Source organism: Bufo bufo, chromosome 5, assembly GCF_905171765.1.
Source record: "Bufo bufo chromosome 5, aBufBuf1.1, whole genome shotgun sequence".
Taxonomy (NCBI): Eukaryota; Metazoa; Chordata; class Amphibia; order Anura; family Bufonidae; genus Bufo; species Bufo bufo.
In genome coordinates, this window is record NC_053393.1 from 512,297,198 (window position 1) to 512,318,586 (window position 21,389).

The 21,389-nt window shown below is 44.1% G+C and overlaps 1 pseudogene; it reads left to right on the plus strand.

Moving 5' to 3' along the window:
• LOC121002606 overlaps positions 1 to 15,578 on the plus strand; it is a 40,970-nt pseudogene extending 25,392 nt beyond the window's left edge.
• The last annotated feature ends 5,811 nt before the right edge of the window (positions 15,579 to 21,389 follow it).

Sequence of the window (21,389 nt, forward strand, 5' to 3'; positions counted from 1 at the left end):
TGGCGTGAGTTGTTGCTCCCATGCCTCTTTGGCCATGTCCAACAGACCACGTGGATGTCTGCCATATAGTAGTTCGAAGGGCGAAAACCCAGTAGAGGCTTGGGGCACTTCTCGCACGGCAAACATAAGATTAGGCAGAAGGAGATCCCAGTCCTTCCCATCCTTAGACACTACTCGTTTTAACATGGTTTTTAACGTTTTATTAAACCTTTTTACTAGGCCGTCAGTTTGCGGGTGATAGACGGATGTCCGTATCTGCTTGATGTTCAGCAACTTACAGAGTTCCCACATGACCTTGGACATAAAAGGGGTCCCCTGGTCAGTCAGAACCTCTTTAGGTAGCCTCACTGTGGAGAATATCTCCATTAACTCCTTTGCTATGAGTTTGGCCGATGTATGTCGCAGTGGCACCGCCTCCGGGTACCAAGTGGCGTAGTCTAGGACTACCAAGATATGTTGGTGCCCTCTAGCTGACTTCGGTACTGGGCCTACGAGATAAATAGCAATTCTTTCAAATGGAGTCTCGATAATCGGGAGAGGCACTAAGGGACTGCGGAACAGGTGCTGGGGGCTAGTTTGGCAGGTTGGGCAAGACTTACAAAAGTCATCCACCTCTCTAAACACACTGGGCCAGTAAAACCGTTGTAGTATCCGGTCCTGTGTATTCTGCAGTCCCAGATGACCCCCGAGTACATGGTGGGTTAACTCTAACACGAGTTTTCAATAAGCCTTGGGCACCACCAACTGTTCAATGAGTTCACTCCGCAGCTGGTTTACCCGATATAGCATATTCTGGTTGACCACAAAACGGGGAAACATCGACTCGGCCCCAGGTTGTTGGGGTACCCCATCAACTATTACCACATTCTCACAATCCCGGGATAGGGTTGAGTCTCGGCTTTGGGCTGTACTGAAATTCTCCCCGGAGACATTGAGGTCTGCCAACTCAGGTCCCGGTGGCAATTCCCCCAGGTCTCCCACCTATACCCTATGCAGGGTTGTCTCCCCCTCTTCCACTGAGGTGGCGGTCACACCTACTGCTGGCCCTTCGGCCTCAGGTTCCCAGGGTTCTGGCCATCCCCCTGAACAAGGCCAATCTCCTGGGCTCACCTCTGACTCAGGGGTACCAGTCACTCTCACAAACGGCCATAGGGCTGGGAAACCCGGAAAATCTCTCCCTATTATGAGTTCGTAGTGCCAGTTTGCGGCGACTGCCACTTCGTGGGTCCACCTGCCGGCTACAGTGGTTAGAGTCACCAGCGCTGTGGGGTAGTCTTTTAAGTCTTCGTGAATGCACATCACCCCAACTTTCCGGTCAGTATACTCAGCGGACCGCACCAGGGTAGCCCTTACTAGGGTCACCAAGCTCCCTGAGTCCAGCCGCGCCTCAGCTTGAGTGTCTCCCACTTCCACCTGGCACAAGTGGTCTAGAGCCTCCGGGGTACCTGTGGCACACAGTTTCATAGCATACAGTGACTGACGGTAACCACAATTAGTGTCCATGGGCTCAACCCGATGGGGACACTCAGCCCTTATATGGCTAGGTTCCTGACACCACCAACAGATTACCTGGGTCCGGCCCATAGTGGGAACCTCCCAGGTGGGTTTCACCGGCTCATACTGTTAGACCTGGGGTGGGGAGTTCTGGGGTTTACCTGCCCCCCTCCCAAAAGAACACCCCTTAAGATTCTTAGTGGCCTCATAGCGTTCTACCAGGTCTACCATTTCCAGGGCATTTCCAGAGCTGGAGAGGGGGTGGCAGTGCCCTCCATAATATGTCAGCCAATAGTCTATCCAGCATAGCCGTGGGACTCAGCACATCAGGCTGTAGTCACTTTTGCAAAAGGTGGAGTAAGTCAGATTACTGGGGTCTCATGGGCTCAGCCGGCTTAAACCCCCACTGATGTACCCGCTGGGCCTGGACCAACACATTTACCCCCAGTCTTGCCAAAATCTCACCCTTTACCTTCGGGTAGTCGGCCGCTTGATCGTCTGGCAAGTCGAAATATACGTGCTGGGACTCTGATGCCAGGAAAGTAGCGATGACCTCAGCCCACTGGTCTTGGGGCAGCTTTTCCCTGGTGGCCACTTTCTCGTACATCGCCAGGTAGGTTTCGATGTCGTCTGCGGGTGTCATCTTAGAGATCGCTGCTCGGACTGCTTTCCGGGCATCGTGGACGCTTGGGGTTGCTCCTGCTGTCTGCAAAGCCATCACATGTTGTAGCAGCAACTGGTTGGTCTCTTGCTGCTGATTATTAGCCTCCCGTTGGTGCAGGTTGGTCTTTCGCTGTTGTAGATTAACTTCCACGAGGGCCTTCACAACAGCCCCCATTTTGTTGTGTGGTACGGGTTGTAATACCGCTGGTTTGATGTACGACATACAACCGTGCCCAAAAATGCAAACCAAAAAATATATTGGCTTTCACGCCAGCCTCACTGCGCTTGCCCGCATCCTCCACCAAATGTGGGGATTCCCTCTGGTAGTTAGGATTACCGGGTGCAGCACAGAGGCAAAGTACAAGTTCTTGCTTCAAAACATCAGTGTTTATTCACACGTGAAAGCGAAACAAAAACGCAAATTGCTTGGTGATCGTTCACACACATGAAAAGTTCATATACAAAACAGTCACCTTTTCTACTGCGTGTTACTTCACATCCTGTTGGAAGTTCTGCCTTGTCAAGTCCACAGGCAGGCGTTGGGCGGCCTGTTCGCCCTCACAGGGGTCTGAGCCCTCCAGCCCGGCTCAAGCCGCACATCCCAACACAGCCCTCAGATCACAGCACATAGACCTCCTGAGCTCCACTGTCAGATGGAGGTAATCCTCTCCCGTGGCATTGCTGGCTGGTTTTTATGTCTGGCAAAACCCGGCCCGGAACATGGGGAGTAGTCACCCACCCAGCACTTTGACTACTCCCAGTAAGAGCTGTCCCGGATCAGCTATTATAGCCATACTAAGTATCAAGGTATCAAACAGCAACTGCTGCTGACACATAAAAAACGTCTCTTACTCCACCGAGGCCAGGAACCTCGGTGACATGTATCTATCATCCACGATGATTACTTGTACCTTTTTACAATATATACAGTACAGACCAAAAGTTTGGATACACCTTCTCATTCAAAGAGTTTTCTTTATTTTCATGACTATGAAGGCATCAAAACAATGAATTAACACATGTGGAATTATATACATAACAAACAAGTGTGAAACCACTGAAAATATGTAATATTCTAGGTTCTTCAAAGTAGCCACCTTTTGCTTTGATTACTGCTTTGCACACTCTTGGCATTCTCTTGATGAGCTTCAAGAGGTAGTCACCTGAAATGGTCTTCCAACAGTCTTGAAGGAGTTCCCAGAGATGCTTAGCACTTGTTGGCCCTTTTGCCTTCACTCTGCGGTCCAGCTCACCCCAACCCATCTCGATTGGGTTCAGGTCCGGTGACTGTGGAGGCCAGGTCATCTGGCGCAGCACCCCATCACTCTCCTTCATGGTCAAATAGCCCTTACTTTCAAAGTTTTCCCAATTTTTTGGCTGACTGACTCTCCTTCATTTCTTAAAGTAATGATGGCCACTCGTTTTTCTTTACTTAGCTGCTTTTTTCTTGCCATAATACAAATTCTAACTGTCTATTCAGTAGGACTATCAGCTGTGTATCCACCTGACTTCTCCTCAACACAACTGATGGTCCCAACCCTATTTATAAGGCAAGAAATCCCACTTATTAAACCTGACAGGGCACACCTGTGAAGTGAAAACCATTTCAGGGGACTACCTCTTGAAGCTCATCAAGAGAATGCCAAGAGTGTGCAAAGCAGTAATCAAAGCAAAAGGTGGCTACTTTGAAGAACCTAGAATATGACATATTTTCAGTTGTTTCACACTTGTTTGTTATGTATATAATTCCACATGTGTTAATTCATAGTTTTGATGCCTTCAGTGTGAATCTACAATTTTCATAGTCATGAAAATAAAGAAAACTCTTTGAATGAGAAGGTGTGTCCAAACTTTTGGTCTGTACTGTATATATATATAATTTAAGTATGTATATTATTTATTTTGCTCCATTATATTTTAGTGGTTACTAAATAAAATTAACTTCCGTGGTTAACCCAGGATTCATACCCACAAATCTTGCGTTTAGAAGACCAGCACTTTACTAGTGTACTACAGGGTACACAGCTAGCATAGGAAGGAATTTCTCTAACTAAAAATTAAGGCATCTGACTTCCATACAAAACTCATGAGTTAAAGTCCTGGGGTAGCAGTAAAAGATAAATTTATTTATTAATCAAAGAAATGTAATGGGGGAAAAAATTACATAGAGAGAGCTAAAATGTGTTCACTTTTAATTATTTTGCTCCATTACATTGTGTGATTACGAAATAAATTAAATAAAAACAAAGATTTTTGTTATCCCAGTGTCCTGGTATACAGACATGGATCTGTAGATACCAGTGCATTGAACAGGAATACTAGTTCAGTCTATGGGAGATCGATCAGATGACCGCAATTAAACTGCCCTAGGGAGATGTAAAATAAGTGAAAATAAATGGAAAAAAGTTTTCAAAACTATATAAAAAAAATTAAATTTATAAAAATTGTAATCAGGCCCTTTCCCCATATTAATAACAAAAATAAACAATAAAAAATGAAGACCATTGTCATTGTTGTGCACAAAATGGCCATACTATTAAAATATAAACATATTTATTCCATACGGGAATCTCCATAATGAAAATTCGCCGTTTTTTAGTTGCTTCATCTTCCAAAAAAATCTAAATATAAAATGATCAAAAAGGCATATTCCAAAATGATATCAATAAAAAAAAATACATATTTCCCTGCAAAACCCCCGCCTACTTGTCTTGGCCACACTTTGTACCAGTTTGGCTCTGTTTACAACATGGGGCCACTTCTACGTTTTTTTTTTCCAGGGCCACTTTGAGTTCCCAATCCACCTCTGCTGATAATAGGCTCATGCACATTAACATTAGCTAATGTGAGAAAGGCCATTAGTTGCTTAGATGTTACCACAGGATAGGGGATAACTAAATAAATAGAGTGGCCGTTCGGGCTCCATTAATTTCTATGGGACTTCCAGAGATAGTCGAGTACAGCGCTTGGCTATTGACTGACCTGCCACTCCATTCATTTTGGGGGGCTCCAAAAGGTACGAGGCCTCCGTTCTCGTAGTCAGTGTGGGTTCCAGCAGTAGGACCCCCACCAATCTAATAGTTATCCTCTGTCCTTTGGTTACGAGATAACTTTATACAACTGGAATATCCCTTTAACACAATTCCAAGGAGGCAAGACATCTTTTAGAAACAATTGTTGCTGTCCATCAATCTGGGAAGGGCTATAAGGCTATTTAAAAAAAATCTGAAGTTCATCATTCTATCGAGAGATTATTTGCAAGTGAAAAATATTCACAGTTCACCATCTTTCCAGGAGTGGATGTCATAGAAAATTCACCCCCAAGTCAGACCGTGCAATGCTTAGAAAAATTGCAAAAACCCCAAAAGCTACATGCAAGGTTCTATAGGCCTCAGCCTATTACATAGTCAAGTGGAGTAATTACATAGTGGAATCTCTTGTGTGTTGATCATCTGAGGTTGTATTTACCTAATTTTAAGACCACCAGATTTCTATTATTATGTTCTAATACATTAAACCATAGAATTCAAAGAGGGTTTATTTTTTTTAAAGAAGGAAGGGATGCAAATGAGCTCTTAACAAGCTCTCCCTCTAATGCCACCAGGTGTGAGGCAGCTATCCTATAAGTCAATGTTCAGCTCTTAAAATAAGCCTTGAGACATGACTTAGATATTAAGCCAGCACCTCATCTGCAGACAGCTGTTTCGGGGTGATTGCCCCTCATCAGTGCAGACTAGAGAGTACTGGCTTAACTGGGTGAGAGGCCTGTGTCCGAGTCAGGGGAGAACTAACTCTTCTTAGGGAGAGAGCACCTTAATCAATGTGAGGAGACTTATAGGCCATACATGCTCCTCTGGAATTCTGGGAGGGAAGGGATGCAAATGAGCTCTTAATAAGCTCTGCCTCTAATGCCACCAGATGTAAAGCAGCTATCCTATAAGTCAATGTTTAGCTCCTCACACTGATTAAGGTGCTCTCTCCCTAAGGAGAGTTAGTTCCCCCCTGACTCAGACACAGGCCTCTCACTCCGTTAAGCCAGTACTCTCTGTTCTGCACTGATGAGGGGCAATCACCCTGAAACAGCTGTCTGCAGATGAGGTGCTGTCTTATTTAATATCCAAGTCATGTCTCAAGGCTTATTCTAAAAGCTGAACATTGACTTATAGGATAGCTGCCTTACATCTGGTGGCATTAGAATTGGAGCTTGTTAAGAGCTCATTTGCATCCCTTCCCTCCCAGAATTCCAGAGGAGCATGTATGGCCTATAAGGCTCCTCACACTGTTTAAGGTGCTCTCTCCCTAAGGAGAGTTAGTTCCCCCCTGACTTTTTAAAAAGAAAGAATGCTGTAAACTAAACAAAATTCCTCAGCTCACCAGGCCTCCACAACTGCCATTCTAACACTTACCAAGTGTTTGCTGGTCTCCACTTTCTGGTATTGCCTCACATAATCTTTAGCTGCAGTGGTGACCTACCTCAGTCAGTGACTGGTTAAGCAGGCATCTCCTGCCATTTTCTATGTGGTGAGCCGCGACCAGGAAATGGAGGCAGACGGGGACAGGAATATATGAGGTAAATAATGTATGTATCTTTTTTTTTTTTAACACCATATCACCCGTTTATGATAAATGAATATTGTTAAATTAATGTGATGTCCGGATATTCTGAAAAGTTTTGTAGTCCATTTTTATCTATACTCTTCTTGATCGTGTCTGCTATATAAGACTACGGATCATGTACGGGACCATATTTTTGGTCCGCATCCGATCAGAATGTTTTTTTACTTCGGATGTGGACCTATTCATTTCTATGGGGCCACAAAAAATTAAGACAGCACACCGTGTGCTGTCTGCATCCATATGTCTACGCCACCATTCCACAAAAAAAGATAGAACATGTCCTTTTCATATCCATTTTGTGGACAAAAATACAGTGGCATGCAAAAGTTTGGGTACCCCTTGTCAAAATTATAGTTACTGTGAACAGTTAAGCAAGTTGAAAATGACATGAGCTCCGAAAGGTATAAAGTTAAACATGAAACATTCCCTTTCTATTTTAAGCAAAAACTTTTATTTTCATTTTTTACATTTTCAAAATAACAAAAAAAGAAAAAGGCCCAAAGCAAAATTTTGGGCACCCTGCATGGATAGTGCCTAGTAGCCAGCGAAAAGTGTTTTAATTCTTGTTTAAGGGATTTTCATCTATTCTTCCTTGCAAAAGTCTTTCAGTTCTGTGAGATTCCTGGACCATCTTGCATACACTGCTCTTTTGAGGTCTATCCACAGATTTTCAATGATGTTCAGATCAGGGAACTGAGGCGGTAAAACCTTCAGCTTGCGCCCTTTGAGGTAGTCTATTGTGGATTCTGAGGTGTGTTTAGGATCCTTATCCATGTGTAGAAGCCATCCTCTTTTCAACTTCAGCTTTTTTATAGTTAGTGTTATGTTTGTTTCCAGAATTTGCTGAAATTTCACTGAAGCCATTATTCCCTCTACCCATGAAATCTTCCCTGTGCCATTGGCTGTAACACAACCCCAAAGCATGATTGATCTATCCTAAGCTTAATAGTTGGAGAGTTGTTCTTTTCATGAAATTCTGTGCCCATTTTTCTCCAAGCATACCTTTGCTCATTGTGGTTAAACAGCTGTAATTTAATCTCATTAGTCCACGGGACTTGTTTCCAAAATGCATCAGGCTTGTTTAAATGTTCTTTTTCAAACCTCTGGCACTGAAATTTGTGGTGAGGACGCAGGAGAGATTTTCTTCTGATGACTCTTCCATGAAGGCCATTTTTGTGCAAGTATCACTAAACAGTAAAACAATGTACCACAACTCCAAAGTCTGCTAAATCTTCCTGAAGGTCTTTTGCAGTCAAGCCGGGGGTTTTGATTCACCTTTTTGGCAATCCTAGCAACTGTCTCTGAAATTGTGCTTGGTTTTCCAGACCTTTTCTTGACTTAATTAAATTTGGAACTGAGGAAATGGCAACCTGAAAATGCTTTGCTATCTTCTTATAGGCTTCTCCTACTTTGTGGGCCTCAACCGTTTTCATTTTCAGAGTAGTTAGGCAACTGCTGATTGTGAACCTCATATCATGTAATACACTAATTTTCCCTAAAATGCTGAAAAGTGTGTTTTTTCTTTAGCTTTATGCCTTCGGAGATAATTTCATTTTCAACTTGCTTAACTTTTCGCAGTAATTTTGACCGGGGGTGCCCAAACTTTTTCATGCTACTGTAAGTATTTTTAACATAGGGTGGGACGTGTGAAACGGGAAAAATGCTGGATGCACAGTTATATCCAAATCTTATTGCTACAGTATTGTAACTTGTGCTCAGTTTTTGCACACTTAATCCCTATTGTTATATACACTGCTCAAAAAAATAAAGGGAACACAAAATAACACATCCTAGATCTGAATTAATTATTCTTCTGAAATACTTTGTTCTTTACATAGTTGAATGTGCTGACAACAAAATCACACAAAAAAAAAAATGGAAATCAAATTTTTCAACCCGTGGAGGTCTGGATTTGGAGTCACACTCAAAATTAAAGTGGAAAAACACACTACAGGCTGATCCAACTTTGATGTAATGTCCTTAAAACAAGTCAAAATGAGGCTCAGTAGTGTGTGTGGCCTCCACGTGCCTGTATGACCTCCCTACAACGCCTGTGCATGCTCCTGATGAGGTGGCGGACGGTCTCCTGAGGGATCTCCTCCCAGACCTGGACTAAAGCATCTGCCAACTCCTGGACAGTCTGTGGTGCAACGTGGCGCTGGTGGATAGAGCGAGACATAATGTCCCAGATGTGCTCAATTGGATTCAGGTCTGGGGAACGGGCGGGCCAGTCCATAGCATCAATGCCTTCGTCTTGCAGGAACTGCTGACACACTCCAGCCACATGAGGTCTAGCATTGTCTTGCATTAGGAGGAACCCAGGGCCAACCGCACCAGCATATGGTCTCACAAGGGGTCTGAGGATCTTATCTCGGTACCTAATGGCAGTCAGGCTACCTCTGGCGAGCACATGGAGGGCTGTGCGGCCCTCCAAAGAAATGCCACCCCACACCATTACTGACCCAATGCCAAACCGGTCATGCTGGAGGATGTTGCAGGCAGCAGAACATTCTCCAACATTCCTTGATCCTGACCAGATTATATGCCCCCCTTAAGTCCAACTTGGAGAACACCTTAGCATCAACAATCTGGTTAAACAAATCAGTAATCAAAGAAAGGGGGTAAGGATCACGGACAGTAATCCGATGGAGCTCACGGAAATCCAGACATGGCCTAAGACTTCCGTCCTTTTTTTTTTAACAAAGAAACACCCTGCTGCCACTGGAGATTTGAAAGGTCTTACGTGTCTTTTAGCCAAACTCTCGGTAATATCTCATGGCCTTTTTTTCTGGTCCAGAAAGGTTATACAACCTAGATTTGGGCAACTTAGCTCCGGGAATAAGGTTGATAGGACAATCATATTCCCAATGCAGAGGTAAATCCTGGCATCCACTTTCAGAAAATACATGGGCAAAATCATATAAAAAAGAGGGTAATGTTTTAGTGGTAAAGGCAGAAAAAGATGTATTCAGACAATTGTCAGGAATCATCAGTAATAGAATCACATGACGCAGGGATTGGTAACCATTGGCCACTAGTCACTTAAAAAGACCTCCTTAGCCATTAGAAAGAAATCCTCCTGATGAAGCATTAGCGAAACGTACGTCGAGGAGTACGCCAGATAGAGACAGCCCACACGCACGCCACTGAATATCGGGTAAGTGAGTAATTCAGATCGGTCCGATATATTCACCATGATAATGCATGATAAATTAAACTGTTTGGATGGTTAGGATCAGAATATATGGATGCTATTTACACCCGATATACATTTATGCTTGATTCGCCTCACAGTGGAGATAGTTGTGCTATAATGGCTAGATACAGCTTTGAATAATATATGCTGATCTAGACCCTGCACTCACAACATCCTCAATGTGATTGAGGGGATCAAAACGATTTAATATCTGCTAGTGGTGGATTTATTGTGGATTGCCCCTTGAGGCACGCTGTACGGTCTCTACATTTATGTTTGTATGTTGTTTTATGTCATAATAAAATTTAACTTTATTGGGTAATATTTTGTACCGATTCTCTTTTTGTTGATATGCATATTAAGGAGGTACACCCTTTCTAACACAAGGCTGTTTTGATCCAGTTGAAGAATTGTCAACGCAATAATCACCCCAATCCAGAATCTGTCTAGCTTGCCAATCGATGGTTGGATTGTGCTTGCTGAACCACGGTAAACCCAGAACCAACGGAGCAGGGAGACCCTCCATAACAAAACACAAGATGAATTCCTGATATAAGTCACCCATTCTTAATCGGATGTCATGTATCATCTGAGATAAACACTTCTGAGTTAGAGGTGCAGAATCAATAGCAAAAATGGAAATGTTTTTCTCTAATGCACTTGGAGACAACCCATGCATACAGACGAACTGAGCATTAAACAGGTTCACCCCTGCCCCACTGTCGATAAACACCTCAATCCCCACAGTCTTGGACTCTAGCGCCACCTCGGCAGTCAGGAGAAATCGGTTACTACCAGTCAAAGACAAATGCACGTTCTCTGACTCCCCTTAACCACTCCAAGAGTCAGATGGGAATTAGACGTCCCCTTTTTTTTCCTTTTTGATGCTGAATGCATGGACATACATCGATAAAATGTCCCCTTTGTCCGCAGAAAAAAACACACTCCCTTCCTACGACTAATACTCTTAAAAGCAGATCCAGGAATTGCCTAATTGCATGGGTTCGTCCCCAGGAGTATCTTCACCCAAAGTGTCAGAGGAAGATGATACATTATGTGATAGTTTGTCCTGAAAGTGGGGGCCCCTAGATCTCTCTCTCAGGCGTCTATCAATGCGTACTGCAAGAGACATAGCGGCCTCCAGAGACTCAGGATTCTCATGAAAGGCCAAAGCGTCCCTTAGCCTCTCTGATAATCTCTGACAAAACTGACTACAGAGAGCCGGATCAATCCACTCAGTATCCGGCCACTTAGCTTGGTCTCGGCCAGGGAGGACCGATCGGGGTCATCATTGATGAGACCCACAGCTTTGAAACATTCATCCACCGACCGGAGAGACTACGATCCAGTCGGCAGAGAAAAAGCCCATGACTGAGCGTCCCCTTTAAGCAATGAAATAACCACACCAACTCTCTGAATCTTATCCCCAGATGAGTGTGGACGTAGCCTAAAATACAATTTGCACACCTCTCTAAACAAAAGGAAATTATCACTTCCCCCAGAGAATCTGTCCGGGAGTGCAAATACTGGTAGCCTTATACATTTTGTAGGCTACCAGTATTTGCACATTTTTGCAGTGGAGATTTGTCATTTATTTATGAAGCACTTAGCACTTTAACAGTATAGATTGCATACCAGTACTTGAATGGATGTTTTCTTAAATGTCGCTTCTCCAATTAGAGTGTGGTCATAAACCTCATCCCAGTAGTCCCTCTCCTATTAATCTCTTTCCCACTCGATAGTGTGGACTCCTTTTGTATGTTTTAATGGGTATGGACTCAAAGATTTAATGGATTATTAATATGGTTGTTGTGGTTTTTCAATAACCTGAGGCATACACAAAATATATGTTTGTAGGTTCTGTATTATTTGTTTGTGGCTCATATTGGTCGTTTTATAGGTTGATTCAAGTGGCTATGGCAGCACCAGGAACTCAGCCGAGATCCACACACCAGCTATCCACAACTTAAACTGGAGCTATAAATCGCATAGCATAGTGTGAGAAACAACAATAAATAGAGAGGGGTAAATAACCATAATAGCCACACCTGGGGAAAGAAGGTGTGGCAAGCACCAGAAACAACACAGACGTCATTTGATCTAAATGGAAAACATGTCAGATCAAACCACGTGTTGCCAGCCTCACCGATCTCCTTCCACCTGACGCGGGAACGTCCGTGACACAACCCCGTGCCGGTACTGCTCGCAAAAACTGAAGAAAAGGTCCCTCAACTTCATAGGCAACAGAAAGGCAGTACCATTCCTGGTTGACACGGGGGCAGCCAAAACAGTAGTAGACCACAGTTTCTTGCGGCCACATCAGTTAACCCCTAGGCAAGTACCGGCTGTGGGATTTACAGGAGAAACTGTTTTGGTCTGTGAATCTGAGCCAGTTAAACTAGAGATAAAAGACAGTACGGTTGTTGTCCAATTGCTACTTAAAGAAAACCTGCCAGAACCTCTTTTAGGGCCTGATGTTTTGCAAGCACTGGGAGCCCAACTAAACTTTGATCCCGATGGCACTACCCGTGTAATTTTGGGGTCCCAGAGGAAGTATTATGTCCCATAATAGCGACACTGGCCCTGCCTGAGACTGAACTGTCAGAATTAACTGTTGTAGACCAAGCTGTTCTTGAGGTGGTACCAAAGGATTTGTGGGCAACATCTAACACAGACATTGTAAGACTCACTGTGTCTCCAGCTATGGTGTATCTTAAGCCAGGATGTCAGCCCCCTCAAGTAAAGCAGTACCCCCTCAGTCATGCCCAGGAGATAGCAGTGGCCAGCCAAATTGATGGTTTCTTCCAGGCCGGTGTATTGATAAAAACAGTAGGGATCGACCGCTTATCGGTTTTACCGATATTATCGGCCGATATTCCTGGTTTTGCAAGTTATCAGTATCGGCATCTAAACTGCCGATACCACCGATAATGCGTCCAACACGCGCGTGTGCCCGTCCGAAGTCTCAGAGTCCGCTTGTCTTTCAGCTGCCAGTGCCAACTATTGCGGGAGTACAGGAGAGACTACGCGTGTGGGCGTGCCTGCCTGGAACGTCCCCTAACGGGACTCTGTAGGCGACGTTGGTCGATAGGACTGACGTTACCGATCCGGAGACGGGAAAGTGGTCAGTGTAGGCCAAGTGGAGAAACATAAAGAGCGCCTGCCGAGACCGTATACAGTCACTATATACACTACAGTGTGTGATATGGTAATAAATACGTGCGTCATAGTAGATATACAGTGTGTTATATATACCTACTAAATCATAGACACCTTATATACCTCATATACTAACTATTATACAGTGTGTTATGTATTATATATACCTCATACTAGATCATGCACACATTATATAGTATGTAATTGTAATGTGTGTATGATGTAGTATGAGGTATATAATACATATAACACACTGTATATGTATAATAGTATGAGGTATATAATGTAATGTGATGAAGTATATATAATATATAACACACAGTATATGTTATGTATACTATTATCAGGTATATAAGGACTCTAAGGAGTGTTTGTATGATGTACCGTAGTATGAGCGAGGTATATAATATATAACACACTGTATATGTATAATATTATGAGGTATGATGTAATATGAGGTTTAACACACCATATATGTGAGGTATATATTTATATACCTCATAATATTTTACATATACAGTGTGTTATATATTATATATATATACCTCAGCTCATACTACATCATACACTCCTTATATAACTCACAAGCTTTTATTGTTATATATATTTATTTTACTCCCCCCTCGATTCCACATATTTCTTAGCTAAGAATGATTATATTGCTTCAAGCTTTGTGAAATGTAAACAGTCACTGTACTATTGTTTGTATGCGCGCTGTTCCTTAATCTGTACTGCTTCTACAAGTAAAAGGCTAATAGCACTAGTAGTCATGTAACCCTCTTCTTTCAATGCAGATGGATGCACAAAGAAAAAGTAAAAGTATAGTTTGGGACTATTTTAGTCAACCCACCCCAGGATGGGCAATGTGCAACACATGCAAAATCAATGTGAGCATGGGATTTGCAACTGCAAAAACAAAGAATACATCAAATCTTTGGACCCATCTAAGAATTAATCATGTTAAATAATTTAATGAAACACAAAAAGAAAGGGAATCATCTGAAACACCAACTCTATTCCATCCAAAAATAAGAGACCTATTTCAGAAACACAGAAAAGTGGAAAAATTCAGATGAAAGATCCCAACTTCTGGACAGAGCAATCACAGAGATGATGGTTACGGATAACCAGCCATTTACAATGGTGTCTGACTCTGTCTTTAAGCACATGATGTCCATAGTTGAGCCAAGGTACACACTGAAAAATGAAAAGTTTTACAGAACCGAAATGCTGCCAAAGATTCATCACAAGGTGGTTCAGAAAGTGAAAACAATGTTACAACCAGAGAACGCTGGCAATTTACTCTCATTCACTACTGACTGTTGGACTGGATCAACAGAATCACTAATGAGTCTTATGTGTCACTTCATTGATAATGGATGGACAAAAAGGCAGTTGGTGTTGAACACAAAGGTGATGCAAGGATCCCACACTGGCGAGTACATTAAAGAAATGTTTCTAGGCATGCTTGATGACTGGGGGATAAACAAAGATCGAGTGCTGCTTGTGTTTCGAGACAGCAGATCAAACATGGTGAAAGGAATGAAGCTTGCTGAAGTGTCAGATTTCAGCTGCATGGCACACACCCTGCAACTTGTAGTAAATGATGGTCTGTCAAGCCAGAGAGCTGTGAGCGACATAATTGCCCTGCTAAAGAAGTGCGCAAGTCATTTCCACCATTCATTCATTGCCAAGCACCGACTGAGGTGCATTCAGTCAGACCTTGGCCTGCCCCAAAACAGCCTGATTCAGGCTGTTCCAACAAGGTGGAACTCCACACTCCACATGCTACAAAGAATGCTGGAACAGAAGCGAGCTCTTAGCATCTATGCTCGTGAACATGGAGGATATTCTTGCCCTAATGCTGATCAGTGGGAGATTGTAGCAAATGTGATTCAGACCCTCCTCCCAATAGAGGAAGTGACCCTAGAGGTTAGCCATAACGACTCAAGTGTGTCATCCGTCATTCCATGTGTGAGAGTGCTGAAGATTTCTTCAAAAGAATGAAGGGCCCACTACACGTGGCATTAAAACACTCAGGGAGGTCATGAAGGAAAGCCTCAACAAACATTTTTTAAAGTATGAAGAGAATATAAACGTAGTGTTGGCATGTCTTTTAGATCCTTGATTCAAACATCAGGCTTTCTCTTCTGATAATGTATTGAGCAAGGCAAAAGAATGGCTGACAGAAGATATGCAAAAGGAGGTGCAGGTTCTAGAAAGGTCACATCTGGAAGAGCTTGATGCTACTAGTCTGGAAGAGCCTACTACTAGTACTAATAGTCTGGAAGAGCAGGATGATGATGCAACAGAAACAAATTCCCAAAAAGGAAACACATGGAAAAAAGGCTTAAACATGGCTAAAATGATGCCATGTTCAGCGTTTTATTGGGGCATTCTTTTATTGGGGCGTAGAGGATTCTTTAACTTTACCAAAAGTCTGCCTTGATGATGAGCTTCATTTTTATTTGAAAGAACGAGTGATTAATAGAAAGGGCAATCCACTTGAGTGGTTGAAAGAAAATGAGACACGCTTTAAAACCCTTGCTTCTTATGACAAAACATACCTTTGCTCTCCACCCTCCTCTGTACCTAGTGAGCGTGTTTTCAGTGAAGTGTCAACAATCAACGAAAGAAACAGAAGCCGTTTAACAGGAGAATATGCAGAAATGTTGTGCTTTCTGCACAATATATTCCTTCTCAACTGGAAGTATTGAAGAAATTCTAAATGTTCTCCGTGCACAGCATGAACCAAGGCGGGCTCTCAGCACATAAATGTGAAAGGATAAATTCCAGCACTGGATAAATTTACCGTTGCGTCATCTTTATTTTTCATTTCATATCACATCACAGGTTACATCTTGTAGACATCACCTCCCACCACCACAGGTTGACATGTTTCGAATGTCCAGGAGGTTACGACTAAGAACGCTATAGTTCGAAACATGTCAACCTGTGGTGGTGGAAGGTGATGTCCACATTTGAACATTGTTGTTCTTGTTAGTTGTTACCTTTTGACTGAGATTTATTAACTTCTTGCAGACACAGGGCGTACAGGTATGCCCTGATGCCCCGGTACTTCAGGACACAGGGCGTACAGGTACGTCCTGTGTATTTACGATCACCGTTGCGCGGCGGGCGATGATCGGAACAGAGTGCCTGCTGAAATCATTCAGCAGGCACTCTGTGACAATGCCGAGGGGGGTCCTGTGAACCCCCCCATATCGGCGATCGCTGCAAACTGCAGGTCAACTCAGACCTGCTGTTTGCAACGCTTTAGGAAGTTTCTGATTCCCGCGGTCCGTGACCGCGGGGATCAGAAACTTCGAAATGACACATCTTTTCATTTTTAAACCCTCCCCGCAGCCCTGATTGTTATCTTCCGGCAGGCTGTGCAGAGGGGGTGCAGGCGGTGCGGGCGGGCGATCATCCATCCGCCCCCTCTCTCATTTCCAGGATGGCCGAGCAGTTAGCAGAGTATCAGCACATTACTGACACTCTGCTTGAAAGGGCTGACATCTGTGCTGGCACAGATGTCAGCCGTTTAACCCCTTCCATGTATGGAAGGAGTTAACAGGGAGGGAGCTCCCTCCCTCTCCCATCGGGGGGCTGCTGTGCTGTTTCAGCCCCCGATTCTTGACGAGATCACAGAGGGAGGGGGACCCCCTCCCTCTCCATCACCCGCTGCTCTGTTGTGGCAGCGGGTGATGGTTACTATGGCAACCGGACGCCTTCACAGGCTTCCGGCTTGCCATGGTAAGGCTAAGTCTGTGTCACGAGGGTATCGAGAACCACGCCTGACTCTGTTATACCCGGGGTCAGGAAGTCGCAGCGGTTGGCTGTACGCTCTATTTAAGATAGGGCTGTTTTCCTTATGGTAGCTTTCTGGGTTTGCTTTGCAAACCCTTTTGGCTCACTCAGGGATACGTAGCTCCTTCTCCTCAGCTGTTCCTTGTCCAGCACTCCCAGACCTCCTTATATTCCTCTCTCACACTTCTCTGGTTGCCAGAGATAGAGCTTCCTGCCTGGACATCTATTCTGACCTTCTGGAGCTGTGTTGCTGCGTTCTCTGGTAGTTGGTCCAGAACGCTACCCTCCGGATCCCTGTTGGACATTTTTGGTCTATTGTGGTCACCCACCTGGGTGTATGTGTTTGTCTGTTTTGTCTGTCCTCTCCCTGGTGTTTCCCTCTTAGGCCTCATGCACACGACCGTTGTGTGCACCCGTGGCCGTTGTGCCGTTTTCCTTTTTTTTTCGCGGACCCATTGACTTTCAATGGGTCCGTGGAAAAATCGGAAAATGCACCGTTTTGCAGCCGCATCCGTGATCCGTGTTTCCTGGCCGTGAAAAAAATATGACCTGTCCTATTTTTTTCACGGCCAACGGTTCACGGACCCATTCAAGTCAATGGGTCCGTGAAAGAACACGGATGCACACAAGATTGGCATCCGTGTCCGTGATCCGTGGCCGTAGTTTAGTTTTTATACAGACGGATCCGAAGATCCGTCTGCATAAAAGCTTTTTCAAAGCTGAGTTTTCACTTCGTGAAAACTCAGAACCGACAGTATATTCTAACACAGAAGCGTTCCCATGGTGATGGGGACGCTTCTAGTTAGAATACACTACAAACTGTGTACAAGACTGCCCCCTGCTGCCTGGCAGCACCCGATCTCTTACAGGGGGCCTTCATCAGCACAATTAACCCCTTCAGGTGCGGCACCTGAAAGGGTTAATTGTACTATCATATCCCCCTGTAAGAGATCAGGGCTGCCAGGCAGCAGGGGGCAGACCCTCCCCCCCCCTCCCCAGTTTGAATATCATTGGTGGCCAGTGCGGCCCCCCCCCCCCTCCCTCTATTGTAATAATTCGTTGGTGGCACAGTGTGCGCCCCCCCCCTTCCTCCCTCTATTGTACTAAATCGTTGGTGGCACAGTGTGCGCCCCCCATTGCCCCCCCCCCTCTATAGCATTAACAACGTTGGTGGCCAGTGTGCAGCCTCCCATCTCCCCCCCCCTCCCCCCCATCATCATTGGTGGCAGCGGAGTTCCGATCGGAGTCCCAGTTTATTCGCTGGGGCTCCGATCGGTAACCATGGCAACCAGGACGCTACTACAGTCCTCGTTGCCATGGTTACTTAGCAATAGTACAATAGTAGAAGATTAATACTTACCTGCTGCTGCGATGTTCGTGTCCGGCCGGGAGCTCCACCTACTGGTAAGTGACAGTGACAGGTCTGTGCGGCGCATTGCTAAATGAACCGTCACTTACCAGTAGGAGGAGCTCCCGGCCGGACACGAACATCACAGCTCCCAGGTAAGTATGAATCTTGTACTATTGCTAGTAACCCGCTGCCACCAATGATCGGGGGGGGGGGGGGGGCGCAAGATGGGTGGCCGCACACTGGCCACCAATGTTGAAAATGCTATAGAGGGAGGGGGGCCAATGATTGCCACCAACGATTTATTACAATAGAGGGAGGAAGGGGGGGGGGGGCGCACACTGTGCCACCAACGAATTATTACAATAGAGGGAGGAAGGGGGGGGGAGGCGGGGGGGGGGGGCACACTGTGCCACCAACGAATTATTACAATAGAGGGAGGAAGGGGGGGGGCGCACACTGTGCCACCAACGATTTATTACAATGGAGGAAGGGGGGGGGGGGCCGCACTGGCCACCAATGATATTCAAACTGGGGAGGGGGGGGGGGGGTCTGCCCCCTGCTGCCTGGCAGCCCTGATCTCTTACAGGGGGATATGATAGTACAATTAACCCCTTCAGGTGCGGCACCTGAGGGGTTAATTGTGCTGATCACGGCCCCCTGTAAGAGATCGGATGCTGCTAGGCAGCAGGGTGCAGTCATGTACACAGTTTGTAGTATATTCTAACTAGAAGCGTCCCCATCACCATGGGAACGCCTCTGTGTTAGAATATACTGTCGGAAATGAGGTTTCACGATCTAACTCATATCCGACAGTATATTCTAACATAGAGGCGTTCCCATGGTGATGGGGACGCTTCAAGTTAAAATATACCATCGGATTGGAGAAAACTCCGATCTGATGGTATAAAAGGGACTCCGGACTTTACATTGAAAGTCAATGGGGACGGATCCGTTTGAAATGGCACCATATTGTGTCAACGTCAAACGGATCCGTCCCCATTGACTTGCATTGTAATTCAGGACGGATCCGTTTGGCTCCGCACGGCCAGGCGGACACCAAAATGACTTTTTTTTCATGTCCGTGGATCCGCCAAAAATCAAGGAAGACCCACGGACGAAAAAACGGTCACGGATCACGGACCTACGGACCCTGTTTTTGCGGACCGTGAAAAAAAACGTTCGTGTGCATGAGGCCTTAGTGATAGTGGTGCGGACTAGCGATCCCACCGGCCCGTTCACTATCTAGGGCTCATATTAGGGAAAGCCAGGGTTTAGGCACGTGATCGCGGCACGGGTGAGGAACCCGTCTAGGGACGTCAGGGCAGTCAGGTGCCAGCCGCAAGGTGAGTTAGGGGTCACCACCTTTCCCTCTCCCTTGGGCAGGGCTTTCCCTGTTTTCCTCCCTGTGCGTGACGTCGGTCATTACAGTCTGATCAGACTTCTGCTAAAGGCAGAAGTCTGATCAGACTAGGTGTACTGTATATAGTGTACTGTATTGTATTATACAGACATTAGACCCACTGGATCTTCAAGAACAAAGTGGGTCTGGGTAAAAAAAAAAGTAAAAAAAAAGTGAAAAAAACTAAAAATAAAAAATATTATTATAAATAACAATTTATCACTGATTAAAAAAACAAAAAACAAAAATGCACTACACATGTTTGATATCACCGCGTCTGTAATGACCTGATCTATGAAACTGTCATGTTACTTTCCCCGCACAGTGAACGCCATAAAAAATAAAAACTATAATGAAATTGAAATTTTGCCCACCTTACTTCCCAAAAAAAGTAATAAAAGTGATCAAAAAATTTGTATGTACGCCAAAATAGTACCAATCAAATTGGAACCTCATCCCGAAAAAAATTAGCCCCTACATGAGACAATCGCCCAAAAAGTAAAAAAAATATGGCTCTCAGACTATGGAGACACTAAAACATGATTTTTTTTTTCTAAAATTCTGTTATTGTGTTAAAGTAAAATAAATTAAAAAAACTATAAATATTAGGTATCGCCACATCCATAAGAACCTGCTCTATAAAAATATCACATGACCTAACCCCTCAGGTAAAAACCGTAAAAAAATTCAATAAAAACAGTGTCAAAAAAGCCATTTTTGTCACCTCACATTACAAAAAGTGTAATAGCAAGCAATGAAAAAGTTATATGCCTCCCAAAATAGTACCAATCAAACTGCTATCTCATCCCGCAAAAAATGAGCCCCTACATAGGGAAATCGCCCAAAAATAAATAAATAATTGGGCTCTCAGACTATGGAGACATTAAAACATGATTTTTTTTTGTTTCAAAAATGATATTATTGTGTAAAACTTAAATAAATAAAAAAAGCATACATATTAGGTATTGCCGCGTCCGTAAAAACCTGCTCTATTAAAAAAACACATGACCTAACCCTTCAGGTGAACACAGCAAAAAAAATAATATAAATACGGTGTCAAAAGCCATTTTTGTCACCTTACATCACAAAAAGTGTAATAGAAAGCGACCAAAATGTCATATGCACTCCAAGATCAAACCGACAGCTCTATAGAGCAACCAAAAATCATATTTACCCTAAAATAGTACCAACAAAACTGCCACCTTATCCCGTAGTTTTCAAAATGGGGTAATTTTTTTGGAGTTTCTACTGTAGGGGTGCATCAGGGGGGGCTTCAAATGGGACATGGTGTAAATAAACCAGTCCAGCAAAATCTGCCTTCCAAAAACCATATGGCGTTCCCTTCCTTCTGTGCCCTGCCGTGTGCCCGTACAACAGTTTACGACCACATATGGGGTGTTTCTGCAAACTACAGAATCAGGGCAATAAATATTGAGTTTTGTTCGGCTGTTAACCCTTGCTTTGTTACTGTAAAAAATGGATTAAAATGGAAAATTTTCAAAAAAAATTTAATTCTGAAATTTTATCTCCATTGCCATTAACTCTTGTGGAACACCTAAAGGGTTAACAAAGTTTGTAAAATCAGTTTTGAATACCTTAAGGGGTTTAGTTTCTAGAATGGGGTCATTTTTGGGTGGTTTCTATTATGTAAGCCTCACAAAGTGACTTCAGACCTGAACTGGTCCTTAAAATGTGGGTTT